Genomic DNA, 12,363 nt, shown 5'->3' with positions numbered 1-12,363 from the left:
AATGGTTAGCATACCTGCATTACGAAGCAAGCCAACCTGAGTTCAAGTCATGTTCATGGCAAAAATTTTAATTTATTTCCTCAGCTTCCATCATTATAGCACCGGAAATTACTGAAAGAAATATACAGTGAGACGAACGGAAATTACACTTTTCACGCCCATTTATTACATTTAGTCGACAACGACCTTACTGTGCAGAGAAAATCCCGCAAGAGGAATCATGTGACGAATGGTGATCCTCTCTATACCACCCATAATCCGTGCATATTATAAAAGTGGATGTATTCTTGTATGTACCAAATTTGGTACGCATATTCCTTACCGTCAGGCAACAGTCGCTGTGAGGGTAAGAAGTACCTATCTATCAGAGTTCAGATGTCACACCATAAACAATGGGACCCGCGAAAAACTGCCGCATCATGCATGACGTTTAAATTTATTATTTCTTTGCTCCTAACTCTATTCGCAACGTATTTTGCGTACAGTATCCACATATTCCGCTGAATGTACCTGCATAAATGTACCGTGGTACGACACATATTTCAGTAGATACGACGTCATAAGCACTGAGGTGTGTGCAAAAATGCCGCATCATGCACGAAGTTTTAATACATTTATTATTTACTACTAAGAAACTTAAAGTCGAGTCAGTTCAAGAAAATCTCTGACACCTGGCAGCGATTTTGGCAGGTTTCAACTGCGAAACGCTAACGGCTGTAGGCGAGAACGTATAGCATTTCCGCAAATCTGATAGTGGGAACCAAAATTTTCTTTGATTAACTTTCGAATTTGTATTATGATATGGGAGGGCGGAAACGTTATAATTAGTAATTCCTTTACGTAAGTTCAAAGTACTTAATTTCGCTTTTGTTAGACACAGAACTGCTAAAATTTGAAATGATTCCTCAACTGATTATTTTCATTGAAAGCTAGAATGAAAACTCTGTATAATTTTTGTCCTGCTGTTCATGCCCGGACGTAAAATATATCGTTAGCAGTACGTCAATAATTGACTACCCGCGGGAAATTTAAACTGCTACAATGAATGAACATTGACTTATAGAAGATCTGATTATTATCTGCTGCATAAAAAGTAAATTTACTTTTACAGCAATATTTGTAGTTTAAGAATATTCCATCTCTGGCTGTTGGCATCTGATCGAATGTTCTAGTAAACGCAATGCCACCAAATTCTTATGAGCTACAGATAGATTCTTGTTAACTTCTATGTATAGGATACAACGTCATACTTCTTGAAATAAAAAATTTATTACCTAAATTGTTATTCAACTAATGAAATTACGCTAGTGGATGAAATAAGATGCTTGTATACTCTACTCAAGATATCTAATTGAAAAGAATAATAGGCGGTAGGCGCTTTTCATCGTCCATCAAAGATATTACAGAATTGACTGATATGTCACATCCTTCCTTTGATTTTCATACAATTACAATTCATGTTTGGGAAAAATGATAAAACTAATAACTATCACTGTCCAATACAGTATTCATAAGCCATGATCTTGTAGAGAAATTTCTAAGTCCATTTGGAGGTGTCACAAACAACAGTCATCTATAGAGCTATGAAGAGGCGTTGCCATATAGACGTTTGCAAAATCGCGTTGTATAGACGCGAAGGAGCTGCGACCACCGTACAGAAAGCGCCCGGGATCATGTCAAAGAGAGTATACTGCAGGAGCACGTTTAGGGTTTCGTTTCTAACAGAAAATTGGGTTCCTCAGCTAGAGCACCTATAAATGGGCCCCTCTCCTCGACAGCTGCACCATCCACGATTTCGGTATCACTGAAGATATCTCAAGCAGATGGTAACGAAACGTTTTACATATTGACCACAGCCTCTGAGACGAAAGCTGTAATTGAAGTAAACACCATTCTTGAAACAGCCACTACAGCTGTACGATTATTAACCAAAAATCAGCATTCCAGTGTGCACTGAACATTGAAAATTCGCACTCTGGTTACGAAGTACAGTGCATCAGTCTATACCGAGCTTACTACAGTTGTGAAACTCTGTACACCATAGCACTGTTAAGATTTATTTTGCGCAGACTGGCTCTTTGATATTTACTTTAGCTATTCGCTTTGTGTATCTAGTGGTACTACTGCTGACTTATAAGCAGTTTTTGCTACAGCCGACAAGGCCTCAAATTAAAACTGTGTTCTTGGTGTGTTTCAGAGAGACGCGCGGTAGAGGCTGGCTCTGTGGACATGGGTGGACAGCCTGTGTGAGCGAGACAAGACGTGAGTACCCTGGGCTATTTGTCTGCTGCGTGTTGGGATGTATGTACGTGTGTGTGTGTGTGTGTGTGTGTGTGTGTGTGTGTGTGTGTGTGTGTGTCTGATTACGGGCGCGCGAGAATGACTGGGCGTTTGAGCGCTTAAGGATTTTTGAGGAAACGCGTCCGTCGTCAATGATATCATGTATGAAGTTTAATATCGCAGTAGGCGCGCATTGTGTTTTGAAGGCAATCGGGATGTTGTTGAATATTTCGGCATGCTGGTATTCATCCTCAGTTTTTAATCAAGTGTTTTACGTTTTTGCTATGGGTGTTTCTTTTATAACTTGTCAAGTACCTTCTCTCTGATGTTCGTAAAGATTTTTTCAATTTCTGTTTTGTGATTTCGAATGATGCGGCTCGCACCGAATACCGTCTCCGTGGAGGTGACAAAACTTGTCAGCTTCTATGGAAGAATAGTTTTGTAATACCTTGTGGTGTGGATATAACAACACGCTATGGACGAGCATGCGGCAGTGCATCTACAATGGTTGGAGCGCGCCCAAGAGTTCAGTCATCAATGTGCGAACTTCATCCCGAGTCACTGTACCCTGTGCAAATGTTTCTCTCGGTCTCGGCGGATTATGCGCTTTTACAGCAGTCCTATTCTGTGCGACTTTTTTTTTGTGACCTTAGAAAATTTATACGTGTTTTATTCAGCTTCTACCTACAGGTGGTCGATCCTTCTGGAAAAGGGTGGAGTTAAAATTAAGAGACTTTCGATGTACGATGGTGTGCTTACAACGAAGCTGTTAAACATGTATTTCAGTGCATTCCAAAGACTATCGATGTCACTGAGGGACTCTCTGGTTCTTCTGAAATTATAGAAGTCAGAGGAGCTGCTAGAACTCTGTTGCCTGGATTCTATAATTCCTCGTTTTTGTTTTTATTTAATATTTCTCAGTAGAAGTCGAGCATGCTCATAAATGCTCAAAAGTATTTACAGAATCTTGGAGTCAGCTTCGAATCGTGTATTACTGAGATGAGAAGTCCAAAAATCTTTTTGAAGGGCAATAGAAATTATCTTGTTGGCGAAGCACTTCGTTTTACGAGTGATACACGTGACGAGATGGGCATTCCTGTGGGAAAATTAGAACTACCAGCAAGCAGAAGTGGTACCTGGGCAGACGGCTGCGTACGACAGGCTCAGTTTGCACCAGATACTGAGTACGTTGATGTTAGGGAAGATCGACACGATTTTACAAAAAAAAGGAGACATGTTGCAAAATCATGTAAGATACTGTATATCAGACCGTTTTGCTGTTTAACCCAACCTGATAAACATTTCCGAATCAGAGCTTCCTACGACTGAAAAAATTTAGTTGACAGTTAGATTAGATTTCTGAAGATGTGATCCTTGCAGAAATTCCACGCCTAAGAATGTTTCTACAAACAACCAAAGTTCCAAAGAAAGAATATCTTGATTGGATAAATTTCAGATTCTTAGAGTTCGTTTCTGATTACGAAATTTTCGAAATTTGTTCCCAAACTCATTTTGGGGATTCAGATTTTTCTTAACTTCGTGTGTTTGGGTACCAACATGTGAGAGGAGTTTCTCAAAACTGGAACTGATTAAGCAGTATCTTAAATTGACCACGAGGCAAGAATGATTCTTTGTTTTGGCAGTTACATCACTCGATAATAGTGGGGGTAAAGGTATCGATTTTGACGATGCATTTTCAAAATTTGCTGCAGAAAATATTAGGAGAAAGAGAGGTAGTAAACTACATGCTATAATCACGTATTGCTAAGAAGAACTGTGGTTATTTGTTCTGCTTCGCTAATAATCGAACTGTGTTAATTATAAAAATACGTTTAACTTAGTTGCTTCTATTTATAAAATTTGTTTACAAAATAGTTAAACTATACTTCCTGAACTGCTTGTATCAAAAAATTGCTTTACCAAAAAAAAAATTATTTGATTGGTGTGTGTGTGTGTGTGTGTGTGTGTGTGTGTGTGTGTGTGTGTGTGTGTGTATGCGCACGAACGTGTGTGTGTCTGTGTGTAGGAGGGAGTGGCAGTGGCAAGTTAAAACTCCGTCCCAGATGCCAAACTACGAGTACATAGCTACGTCACTGTTTGGAAATGAAATCAACCCCCGAGATAACCCCTCTTGTAGCATTTCGTTCGAAGTGTTTTGTTAATCGAAGAAGTCTTTCACATTAGAAACAAAAACATAACCAAATACCAATCCGTGCGCTTTATTGATAGAGCTGCCTCAAATTAGTCTGATACGAGTAACTGGAAATCAGCCGTCTGGACCACCACGTAGACAAGACTGAACACACAACTTCTGTCAGGTGTCATCGTCTCTCCATTCACTATGTAAATACATGTAAAAAAGCATTTGTTCTTGAGCTTCAAAAGAAACTCCAATTCTTGCTTATAGTGGTGCTGTTGTTCAAGGACTTTTGTTAGTGGCTGGGGATGCTTGCAATGTTAACTAGGTACATGAAAGTGGCCTGTTTATGTGAGATAATTACATAATTGCCCTCCAAAATAATGATCAAGAAATTCGTTGTCTATAACATTAAAAAAGAATCACAATCAACTCAGTTTATTACATTAAAATGCACGATAAGTTGTATGACAAATATTGGCAATCATAAACAAATGCCTTGGTAAATCTGGACAGGGTATTTGCGGAGGTCGTACTGTGATTGCCAAATGGTTAGTTTCTGCGCTCCAGAAGGGTATGTGTTTGCATCTGGGGATGGTATTTAAGGGATATTGAACATTATCTGCGAGCAAATCTTCGGAATGAAACACGAAACTACTGAACCTCGGTAGAAATAACTGCACTTTCCCTACGGTTCATCTCGCTGTCGCAGCTATATTTCACGACGTTAATATGCAGGTGGAGGCTGGAGTGGCTCCAAAACTCAGTCATTGATATCGTACTAACAACTGGCACGTGCGTGTCAGTTCAGATCGGCCAGAAAAGTGCCTAAGGGGCCTACCCATCAAGTCAAGTGTGCTAGAATGCTAGAAGAGGTGCCCGAGGGCATGGTGGTGGGGGGGGGGGGGGGGGTTGAAGAGTTTCTGGATGTAATCTTGTGCCGTCTGCTTCCTAGTACGGCTCTTTATAAATAAAGATATATAGATATTTTTTCCAAAAAAACAGTATTATAAGTAAGCGTCATATCTTCGCTCGATATTTTTAAAAATATCAACAATCATAAGTTCCTACAAGGCACGCTCGCGTCTTTGCATTTTTCCTATGTCACTCTGATCGGCTGCACGATGAACGTTCGAAGCGCTGACCTGTGGTAAGTTATCTTAAAACATGCTGACCGCCTCCTCTTACTTTCATTTCAGGCGGCTAACCAGCAACAAGCTTCGTAACACTTGGTGCTGAAAAACTCTGTAATATTGTCTTTCGTTCTCCGCGTATGACCGATTAGGCTGTGCCTCTGTAAGCACAGCCGTATCTCTTTCTCTCACTTACAAAGTATTTATGTTACTCAATCGTAGCGATTTTCACGTTGCGATAGCCATTTTGCCTTGCAGGGCCTCAGATCGACGATAGTGTCCCGCATTCTTCAGAGGCACCCTCCCTTGCCTGTTTCCCACTCCGCTTTCAGATCTTACCTGTAGCGGTCTCTGTATGCCGACCAAGTCTGGCTTCCTATCGTTCTGTTCACAATAACGTGCTGCCGAGTCTCTGCTAGAAATGGCATGCACTGTCCTTCCACAGTCAGCTCACAGAAAACAGATTCCATTGTGCCGGCATAGCCTGGAGATACAATGTATGTTGTGACTTTTAGCTTACAGCGCCCGGAACTACTACTTGATGCACAACCAGTGTGACCCACCCGGGGAGGTTCCTTTTCTGTGAGTTTGTGCGCTTTCTGCAAGTTCGGCGGAGGGCAGTTTCCCTCGAAGGCTTTTATGACCACATGCTCGTTTACAGTTCACAAGCAGAGGTCCCCAGCGGTGAGATCTACTTTTTGAAACTGTCTGTACGGTGATCTCAGGTATCACACACTGTAGCCGTTCACCCTGTTGTGCCAACTTTCGTAACTGAGATAAAAAATTGGAGTTTTATGTGACTCTTAATAGCGTTAAAAAAGTTGCTTCACATAGTCTGCGTGCACGTATAATGGATAGGATAACAGCTGCACCTACGGGAGGTTGTGTGTTCTATCCTCGTTACGTGTGCTGATTTTTTAAAAATCTTTCTCAAAATTACTTTGATCATTGTCAAATGATTTAAATGTAATTTTATACTTCTGTTCCTTTGTCACATAATTTTAATCGTAATATCAGCTTCTTCATTTGCTCTCATTTTTCTTCTTGTCATTCTTTCTCCACTTGAAATCTTTGTTCGTGTGTTTTTAATTAATTAATTTTATGTATTAATTTCTATTTAATTTCTTTTGTTTCATCGCCTTTTTTCGTTCACATTATTGCGTTCATTATACGTGGTTCTCATTTTGCTTGAATCTAGTTCTATGTATAGCCCCGTCTTTCATTTCAATGTTCATCTGTGTTATATTGTTCGTAGTGCAATAGATATTTAGGTTATGTTTTAAATGTTTGTATGACGATTACTGTGCAAAGAATTTACACATATGGTAAAAAACACATTTTTCATACCATTGCATCAATATAAATAGATTATTTTGTCTTTAGTTTTTTAAGTAATGGATCGGAATTTCTAAATAATTGAATATTAAAATAGATAAATATAATTAAATTAATGTTCACAAAAATTTCGATTGGAAAAAGAACGATACAAAGCCAACATGAAACAAATGAAAAAGTTCACTCGATGATTAAAATGATATGGCAAAGGAACAGAAATAAAAAACATTAATTTAAACCAGTGAATTAATTAAATAATGATCGAAGTAATGTCGATAGAGATTTAAAAAAATGCAGCATACGCGAGGAAACTGGAACTCACGACCTCCTGCATGTGAAGTTGTTGTCCTTTCCACTATACCACACAAGCAGAATAGAAGGTAATGCTTCTTTTAACGCTATTAAGTGTAACACAAAATTCCGAGTTTTTTTTACGATTACTTGAGGAGGTAGGCCCACCAGGGTGAACGGCTGAAGTGTGTGGTGGCTGGGATCTTAATCTACATCACAATGTGGATGGTTTCAAAAAGTCAGTTCCAGATGGTTTCATGGAGGCTACTTATTTAGGTGAAAATGATCACTTCCAGGAACTTTGGAAAAAACAGTCACGTAACACTTTCATTTGAGAGCTCACGCCAGATAGGTTTGTCAGTGAACGATTTTGTGCAATACGTTTGTGGCTTTCATCTTGTCTGATATATTACGAGGTGTGGCTGGAAAAAAATCGGACTAGTACTGGTGAAACAATAAAACGAGTGCAATAAGGCTGAAAGTCGCGTAGCCTGTCACGTGACTCTCGCTCCGCCTACTGCTCGAGTTTCATCTGCCTCCTGCACTCAGTCTGCCCGTGGCGTCTGTTTTAAGTAGTTGACGTTTTGTCTGTGCGTCGGAAAATGTTGAGTGTACAGAAAGAACAGCGCGTTAACATCAAATTTTGTTTCAAACTAGGAAAATCTGCAAGTGAAACGTTTGTAATGTTACAACAAGTGTACGGCGATGATTGTTTATCGCGAACACAAGTGTTTGAGTGGTTTAAACGATTTAAAGGTGGCCGCGATGACACCAGTGATGACACTCGCACTGGCAGACCATTGTCAGCAAAAACTGATGCAAACATTGAAAAAATCGGTAAACTTGTTCGACAAGATCGCCGTTTAACAATCAGAGCAGTGTCTGAGTTAACAGGAGTTGACAAAGAAAGTGCCGAACAAGTTTACCGATTTTTTCAATGTTTGCATCAGTTTTTGCTGACAATGGTCTGCCAGTGCGAGTTTCATCACTGGTGTCATCGCGGCCACCTTTAAATCGTTTAAACCACTCAAACACTTGTGTTCGCGATAAACAATCATCACCGTACACTTGCAGATTTTCCTAGTTTGAAACAAAATTTGGTGTTAACACGCTGTTCTTTCTGTACACTCAACATTTTCCGACGCACAGACAAAACGTCAACTACTTAAAACAGACGCCACGGGCAGACTGAGTGCAGGAGGCAGATGAAACTCGAGCAGTAGGCGGAGCGAGAGTCACGTGACAGGCCACGCGACTTTCAGCCTTATTGCATTCGTTTTATTGTTTCACCAGTACTAGTCCGGTTTTTTTCTAGCCACACCTCGTACTTCAGTCTACGTAACATTACCATGACTACTCGCAGATAATGTAGGGACTCTCGATAACTCTGCTCTAGCCGGCCGGTGTGGCCGAGCGGTTCTAGGCGCTACAGTCTGGAACCGCGCGACCGCTACGGTCGCAGGTTCGAATCCTGCCTCGGACATGGATGTGTGTGATGTCATTAGGTTAGTTAGGTTTGTGGTGTCACTGCCAGACACCACACTTGCTAGGTGGTAGCTTAAATCGGCCGCGTGTCGCCACTGTGTGATCGCAGACCGAGCGCCACCACACGGCAGGTCTCGAGAGACGTACGAGAACTCGCCCCAGTTGTACGACGACGTTGCTAGCGACTATACGGACGAAGCCTTTGCTCTCATTTGCCGAGAGACAGTTAGAATAGCCTTCAGCTAAGTTAATGGCTACGACTTAGCAAGGCGCCAATTGTATCAGTGCATGTATCTTACGAGTCTCATTTGTATAGTCAAGAGAGATGTACCAAAGGAAGCATTAAAAGTTAAGTATATTCCAAAGCTACGTATTTTCTTTATAGCAGTCATAAAGTATCCTGTTCCAGACTTGACGCCAGTCGGCGTGTGTGTACGCGTGCCTTTCGGCTTCCTTCTCAGTGTGGCGTAGCGAGCTTGTTACGCCACAACAAGGTTTACTTAGTTCTAAGTTCTAGGGGACTGATGACCTTAGAAGTTAAGTCCCATAGTGCTCAGAGCCATTTGAACCATTTTGAACTCTGCTCTACTGTCTGCTTAATCATTGCACAGCACCTTATTTGCATTCTGTTGTGACATTACTATCTCAACAGCGTAGCAGAAACTCATTCTCAACAAAGACAAATATTCTCACTTACCAGTGCTTAAAACACTTATAATCTATAAAACATTTTTGTGTCAGGAACCTGTTTTTGGGGCAATATCCTACACAATCTCAGAGAATTTAGATTCCTTTCCATCTTCTATCGTAATAGCTCGCAGAAATTGCACTCATTTATAACTGCTAGCACTATAGCTACCCATTCCACATACGTACTTAACAGTTACTGTCCCCGCCGTTTCAATATTCTCCTCTTTCACGATCCCACTTGTGTCTTCTGATATAAAGCATGGCTTCAAAAGTACTAAAGTAATAATTATTTTTATTATTCTCAGTGTCTATTATTATTATTATTATTATTATTATTATTATTATTACTATTAATTACAGTTATTATTATTCTCTCAACCATTATTGTCTCTTGGATGCATGATCTGTATTAACAGACTGCGATCTGATATATTTCAGGAAACTCCACTCAAGGAACTCAAAGCTTTACCAGTGTACTGTGAAACATTATTTACGTAAACTATCAGAAGATTACGTAAGTAACAAAACGCAGTAGGTATTCATCTGACTCAGAGTTACCTAGTTAGAAATATCTTTGCTCCAAAGCGGTAAAATGTTAACGATCCTCTCACTACGTAAAAAAAAAGGCTAAGTAACTAAATGCACGACATCACGAAACGATGAGCGCACCTCTGAGGAAGTGCACATGATATTGTCTACAAATGGCACATCAGCAGAGATGTTATAGTTTTCGATACACAAAAACAAGAAATTTTGTCGCTAGTGTTGATTTCTACTTGAAAATTGTAAAGGACAGATATGAAACATTAAGCCATTGTAGAACTACGATTGGCCAAGAGTAAATCCTTGATTACTATTTTCGAAAGAATCATTTTCTGAAAAATCCCGCCAGACAGAGCGAATGTCTCGTTGGTTATATCCAGTGACCACTGTTTCTTCCAAATAATGCGTTGTAATTACGGGATATTTTCTCTGCAGTGCGACGAACTTTCCGTGATCAGAGACAAGGCAGAAATTATTGCCTTGGTACAAACAATTTGTGTGTGAAAGTAAGGGAAGTAATGCCTAAAAATAATCAGAACTATGTCGACAGTTTTTGCCTTGCTTCCAGTTCCCCAGTATGCGCTCTTGACCAGCACAGTGTGACGTCGGCTCACAGCGGTGACCTGCACAATCCTCTAGAAAGTAGCTTTTTCTATGTCATTTTATTGGCTTTGATTTCTGCAACCATAGAATGGTTTCATGACAAACTCCCTAGTTTTCTTAGATTCAGTATGTACGTAATTAATGGTGATCCGTGTGTGACGCTCTGTTTGTGCTTAGAGACTTAATTTTTCTATATAATACTATATGGTAGAAAAATAAGTTCCCAGTCAGAATCTGAAGCTTTCTTATTTCTACTAAGTTGTTTTCTTTTAGTGTCCACTGTGACTGTACTATTTAATTTTAAAGGATAATTGTTATCATGATGATGTAAGAATAGAGCTACATATGGGGAGTGCTCCAGTTTCCGATTTAGATGGTCTGACTCAATCGGAATGTGCTCACAGCCGTGTATGCTGATCATCTTGATCGGTACTGTCACGCATTGTGGGTGGTACCAGGTACGTCAAGATGACAGTTTGCCGAACTTTCGCACTCACGGAAGTAAGACAGGAACCCAGCACAGGTCTCTGATTCAATTTATCATACACTGTGTTCCTGTGATACTGCGAACCAGACGAGCTCCAAAGTGAGTAGTTACTGGAAATTCATTGTCCTGCTTGCCCGTCACCGTCTGACCACTGAGACGGAAGAACCAATATTATGGCTTGAACATTTTGAGCAGTATGTGGCGAAGGGTGTGTTTCATCCACCCTGCTATTCTTTAACTGTGAACTGCTGTTGAGAGTACCCTCAGTGTCGCACCGCTACTGAAGCATGCACATGCACTTGTTGTCTAACTATGAATAAATCGTTCGAGAGGTGTCATACCTCGAACAGTACAGTCGATGAACCCCACTAAATCTCCCTGGAACACATTTTTGTTGTGCGCTACTTCACGCAGTAGTCTACCAAAGTATCTCCACTCAGCAACATTTTTATGTCCCTACTTCAAAGTCAAAATTTCCCAAATAACTCTCTGTATTCTTACAGTCGCAGAGGGGTGTTACGAGTTTTAAAAAATACCCTACTTAAGAGCACGCACGACTTGTGCTGCTTTGTTGTTAGTAGCGCTCTCACCGCTGTTTGTGTGCGCCTATCACTGTTAGTTGTGTGGGGCTACCCGCATGTTACAACCCCTCCCCCCCCCCCCCCCCCCCCGAATACGCTCGCCCTCTCCCACGTTTCTGGGCTGAGCCTTCAGCGACCGATGCGGGCAGTCAATAGCAGCGGCACTTTGCACGCTAAACAAGAACTTGCGAGCCAAACTGACCAACTCAGCGACTGTATGGTCGCCCTGACGGTGCCGTAGCATTCCTACTGTAAGAAGCGGAATGTCACAGATGCGCACGTTTCGAGGCGACAAGATGCCATTGGAGGGACGGTCATCAACACGGCCACCGCACTGGATATCTACGGAGGTTTTTACCGGAAAGAAAAAAAAAAAGAGTTGTGTGGCATTGTTGGGTAGACATGACATCTTTCAACGACAAGAGCGATTGTTGTTCTTAAGTTGAGTATAGATGGTTCTAATGGAAGCGAGTGTAATGTGGTGTGTTGTTTGTGTTTTGTAAAGATGAGAGGTGGGAGAGGCGGAAAATCGGTTGTTGCCACACAGTCAACTCTTCGCGAATAATACCAAGGGGCTGCCAAGCTTGACGTCCCGATCCAAGACACGGATTACCGTCAACAGTGGTGCATGCCCTCACTCCATGAGACAAGGCGGACAGAACTCACATTTAATATTGGACAGAGGCGCAACGTTTGGTGGTCAGAAGCAGTACGCCACCGCCTCTCCTCATTTAGCCAGTCAACTACGGTTCTTGTTTCGAAAATGCATTCTTCGAATCTAGCGCCACATCACAGGCA

At 41.0% G+C, this 12,363-nt stretch overlaps 1 protein-coding gene across 3 annotated transcripts in view; it reads left to right on the top strand.

Annotated features, from left to right (window-relative positions):
• Window positions 1-12,363, top strand: part of LOC126262714 (inactive dipeptidyl peptidase 10) — a 1,533,490-nt gene that overhangs the window by 723,486 nt on the left and 797,641 nt on the right. For all 3 annotated transcript variants that reach the window (XM_049959500.1, XM_049959499.1, XM_049959498.1), the window contains exon 3: window positions 2,198-2,262. The gene's annotated coding sequence lies outside the window, so the exon portion shown is untranslated. The remainder of the gene's footprint in view (window positions 1-2,197; window positions 2,263-12,363) is intronic.

This window comes from Schistocerca nitens, chromosome 6 (assembly GCF_023898315.1).
Source record: "Schistocerca nitens isolate TAMUIC-IGC-003100 chromosome 6, iqSchNite1.1, whole genome shotgun sequence".
Lineage (NCBI taxonomy): Eukaryota > Metazoa > Arthropoda > Insecta > Orthoptera > Acrididae > Schistocerca > Schistocerca nitens.
This window is presented reverse-complemented; position numbering and strand designations above follow the sequence as displayed.